General features: G+C 44.8%; 1 protein-coding gene across 1 annotated transcript in view; it reads right to left on the minus strand.

Annotated features, from left to right (window-relative positions):
• LOC124392327 (endonuclease V-like) overlaps positions 1-5000 on the minus strand; it is a 15668-nt gene that overhangs the window by 2539 nt on the left and 8129 nt on the right. The gene's annotated exons all lie outside the window — the stretch shown is intronic.

The raw sequence follows: 5000 nt of genomic DNA on the forward strand, positions 1-5000 counted from the left end.
AGAGAGAGAGAGAGAGAGAGAGAGAGAGAAATCGTGAGGAAGAGAGAGAGAGAAACGTGGCTGTTTTAAAACACGATGGCGTGATGTTTGACGCTCCTCTTCTCCTCAGCGTGAACTCTTCATCACGAGGCTCAGCGAGAGCCCTTAATAGCCACAAGCGTCCTACAACAAAGCCACAGAGCATCTCAAGAGCAAACTTTGTGAATCAAATATACACAGAGTCGCATCCTGAATCTGCAGACCTGAATCTATTAGACACCTCGTGCTGAGAGAACGCTTTAGGGGTCTGGAGGCTTTATGATGTTTTAAGCTGTTTATGGAGACTTCATAGTGTTTTATGGAGGCATTGCAGAAGGGCATTGAGGGGTTTATAGAGGCTCTGGGGTGTTGTAGAAGGGTAATAATGGGTTAAGAGGCTTTGGGGTGTTGCAGAAGGGTATTAGGGGTTTATAGAGGCTTTAGGGTGTTGCAGAAGGGTATTAAGGGGTTAATAGAGGCATTGGGGTGCTGCAGAAGGGTATTAAGGGGTTTATAGAGGCATTGGGGTGTTGCAGAAGGGTATTAAGGGGTTTAGAGGCTTTAGGGTGTTGCAGAAGGGTATTAAGGGGTTTATAGAGGCATTGGGGTGCTGCAGACGGGTAGTTTATAGAGGCATTGGGGTGTTGCAGATGGGTATTAAGGGGTTTATAGAGGCATTGGGGTGTTGCAGATGGGTATTAAGGGGTTTATAAAGGCATTGGGGTGCTGCAGAAGGGTATTAAGGGGTTTATAGAGGCATTGGGGTGCTGCAGACGGGTATTAAGGGGTTTAGAGGCTTTAGGGTGTTGCAGAAGGGTATTAAGGGGTTTATAGGGGCATTGGGGTGCTGCAGAAGGGTATTAAGGGATTTATAGAGGCATTGGGGTGCTGCAGAAGGGTATTAAGGGGTTTATAGAGGCATTGGGGTGCTGCAGAAGGGCATTGAGGGGTTTATAGAGGCACTGAGGTGTTGCAGAAGGGTATTAAGGGGTTTATAGAGGCACTGAGGTGTTGCAGAAGGGTATTAAGGGGTTTATAGAGGCTTTAGGGTGTTGCAGAAGGGTATTAAGGGGTTTAGAGGCTTTAGGGTGTTGCAGAAGGGTATTAAGGGGTTTATAGAGGCATTGGGGTGCTGCAGAAGGGTATTAAGGGGTTTATAGAGGCATTGGGGTGTTGCAGAAGGGTACTAAGGGGTTTATAGATGCATTGGGGTGTTGCAGAAGGGTATTAAGTGGTTTATAGAGGCATTGGGGTGTTGCAGAAGGGTATTAAGGGGTTTATAGAGGCTTTATGGTGTTGCAGAAGGGTATTAGGGGTTTATAGAGGCATTGGGGTGTTGCAGAAGGGTATTAAGTGGTTTATAGAGGCATTGGGGTGTTGCAGAAGGGTATTAAGGGGTTTATAGAGGCTTTATGGTGTTGCAGAAGGGTATTAGGGGTTTATAGAGGCATTGGGGTGCTGCAGAAGGGTATTAAAGGTTTATAGAGGCATTGGGGTGTTGCAGAAGGGTATTAGGGGTTTATATAGGCTTTAGGGTGTTGCAGAAGGGTATTAAGGGGTTTATAGAGGCTTTAGGGTGTTGCAGAAGGGTATTAGGGGTTTATAGAGGCATTGGGGTGTTGCAGAAGGGTATTAGGGGTTTATAGAGGCTTTAGGGTGTTGCAGAAGGGTATTAGGGGTTTATAGAGGCATTGGGGTGCTGCATAAGGGTATTAAGAGGTTTATAGAGGCACTGTGGTGTTGCAGAAGGGTATTAGGGGTTTATAGAGGCATTGGAATGTTGCAGAAGGGTATTAGCGGTTTATAGAGGCTTTAGGGTGTTGCAGAAGGGTATTAGGGGTTTATAGAGGCATTGGGGTGCTGCAGAAGGGTATAAAGGGGTTTATAGAGGCTCTGGGGTGTTGTAGAAGGGTTTTAAGGGGTTTATAGAGGCACTGGGGTGTTGCAGAAGGGTATTAAGGGGTTTATAGAGGCATTGGGGTGTTGCAGAAGGGCATTAAGTGGTGTTATGGAGGCTTTAAGGTGTTGGCAAAGAGTTTTAAGGTGTTTTATTTAGGCTTCAGGGTATTTGAGAATGTCAATAAATGGTTTTATGGCAGTTTCAGGGTATTTGAGAAGGGCACTAAGGGCATTTTATGAAGGCTTGATGTTTTATAGAGGCATTAAGGAGTTAGGAAATGGCACTATAAAGGCTCCAGGGCACTAAGGGGTTTTATGGAGGCTTTAGGGTGTTTGAGGAGGGCATTAAGGGGTATTATAGAGGCTTGATGTTTTATAGAAGCATTAAGGGGTTTTATAGAGGCTTGATGTTTTATAGAGGCATTAAGGGGTTGCAGAAGGGCATTATGGAGGCTTTAGGGCATGTTATGGAGGCATTAGTGTAATTGACAAATAGAATTAAGATGTTTTATAGAGGTTTCAGGGTGTTTGATGGAGGCAGTATGGTATTGTAAAGGTGTTTCATGGAGGGTTTATGGAGTTTTTTGAAGGTCTTTAAATGAGGTATTGGGCTGAGTGGTGTTTTGTGGAGACTACATTGTTTATTCGGTGGGCTTTAGGGTATTAAGGCAGTTTGAGGAGCTTTTGGGGTGTTTGTCTGGGGGTTTTGGGGGTTTTAAGAACACTCAGTGACCACTGGAGGAAGCCATGAGATTGATAGTTCAAATACTCAGCTAACTCCAACTTCCATCTAAATGAAATATACATTACAGCTTCCTGTTATTTCCAGCACACTCTCTGGAAGAAGCTTTTAGGATAATAGTTTATAAGTGTGTGTGTGTGTGTGTGTGTGTGTGTGGACGCATTAAAAGCAGAGGGTTTTCTCAATGCACCCACAATCCCTCTGAGACTCGTACACAAGCACTCCATCTTTCCTTCTCTCACTTTGTCTTTCTTATCCATCTCTCTCTCTCTTATCTCTCATTCATCTCTCCTTCTCTCTTTCCCTCCCACTGTCCCTCCATCTGTCCCACATTTTCTCTCTCGTTTTGTATTTTCCTTCTCCTCCTCACCTTGTACAGTAAGTGAGTAAAATCAGTAAAATCAGGCACAGAGGGATGTGATCTCGGGTTGTAGCCCAAAAAACTCTTCTATCCTCTGCTTTTCACAACAGTGTTCCAAACTGCCTCTGTGAGCAACACCAGAACAAAAGAACAGTGCATCGGGAGCTACAGAAAACGTGTCTCCACGGCAAAGCAGCTGCAAACAAGCGTAAGATCACGACGTGCAAAGTCGAGTGTTTTCTGGAGTGGCGTAAAGCACCACTCTGCAAACTAGGACGCAGTGGAGACGTGTTCTCTCCAGTGATGAATCGCACTCGCTATTTCACCATCGTCTTACGCATGAATCTGGGTTTGGTGGACGCTGGAGGACGCTACCCGGAAGGATCACGAGGAAAAATATGGGTCTGTTTTTCAGTGCTTGGGCCCCTTTGTTTCACTTGAAGGCAACCGTCTTTGGAGGATCATTTCGTGTTCCAGTTCTGACCTCAACCCCACTGATGCTCTGACTCTAAATACGCTCCAAAATCTTCTCAGAAAAGTGGAGGATATTATAGCTGAGTGTACACCTGAGTGTAAAGTACACCATTATAGACTCTCGGACCTGGCTGAAGATGCATTTATTTTTAGGAAGCTATCAAAATCGATTTAGAGCGTTAAAGCGGAAAGCCGTTGTGAAATCGCTGCAGTGCCAGAGCTCTTGGCCGTCCTTGACTTTTGGCCTGAGTTACTGGAACATCGCGGCTTTTCTGCTGTGTTCGTCACTCTGAGGTCACGTATCTGATGAGTCATTTCAGGTTTAACTCTTTATCAGAGATCATTTATTTTCCCAAATAAAGTTCACACAATGAAAATTATAATAAAACACACACACACACACACACACACTCACTCTCTCATATCACTCGTGTGTATTGTAGCTCAGATACGCTAGGATTCTGAAAGAAGGGCTTTGGGCTGTGAACTGGGAGCTTTGTGGTGTTATGGCTCTCTGTTGGAGGAGGGATTTTAGGATGGTGTTTGGGGCACTGTGGGTTTGGGGGGTTGTGGAAACGTTTTAGAGTATTGATGAAGGATTTTCAGGTACTGGGACAGATGATGAGACAGTGTTTGGGGTGTTGAGAAAGGGCTTTAATATGTTGATAATTTTTAATGTAGAAGTGCTTTAGGGTGTTGAGGAAGGGGTTTAGGGTGTTGAGACATTTAGTGTGTTAAAAGAGGCTTTGGGGTGTGAAGGAATAGTTATTTGTGTTTGAGGAAGGTTTTAGAATGTTCTGCAAGGGTCTAGGGTGTTAGAGAAGGATTTGGGGTGTAGATGAAGGGATTTGGGGTGTTTGAGAAGGCTTTGGGTTGTAGATGAAGGGATTTGGGTTGTAGATGAAGGGATTTGGGGTGTAGATGAAGGATTTGGGGTGTAGATGAAGGGATTTGGGGTGTAGATGAGGGATTTGGGGTGTAGATGAAGGATTTGGGGTGTAGATGAAGGGATTTGGGGTGTAGATGGAGGGATTTGGGGTGTAGATGAAGGGATTTGGGGTGTAGATGGAGGGATTTGGGGTGTAGATGGAGGGATTTGGGGTGTAGATGGAGGGATTTGGGGTGTAGATGAAGGGATTTGGGGTGTAGATGAAGGGATTTGGGTTGTAGATGAAGGGATTTGGGGTGTAGATGAAGGGATTTGGGGTGTAGATGAAGGGATTTTAAGGTGTTGGAGAAAGGGATTTGAAGTGCTGAAGAAGGGTTTTAGGGTGTTAAAGAGGGCTTTAGGGTGTTGAGACAAGTGTTTGTCTGGGTTCATTCTTTTCTCATCTTCTTCTATTTCCCCACTCTCTCATAATACCATTTACTTTTTTCCCTCTTGGTTGTGTTCCTCCTACTCTCCTTCTGTCTCCCCTCACCATTTCTCTCTCTCCAACACTCTTCTCTCTCTCACACACACTCTTCTCTTCCTCTGCTTTTTTCTCTCTATCTATCTCTCACACA

The sequence above is a fragment of the Silurus meridionalis genome, chromosome 1 (genome assembly GCF_014805685.1).
Source record: "Silurus meridionalis isolate SWU-2019-XX chromosome 1, ASM1480568v1, whole genome shotgun sequence".
NCBI lineage: Eukaryota > Metazoa > Chordata > Actinopteri > Siluriformes > Siluridae > Silurus > Silurus meridionalis.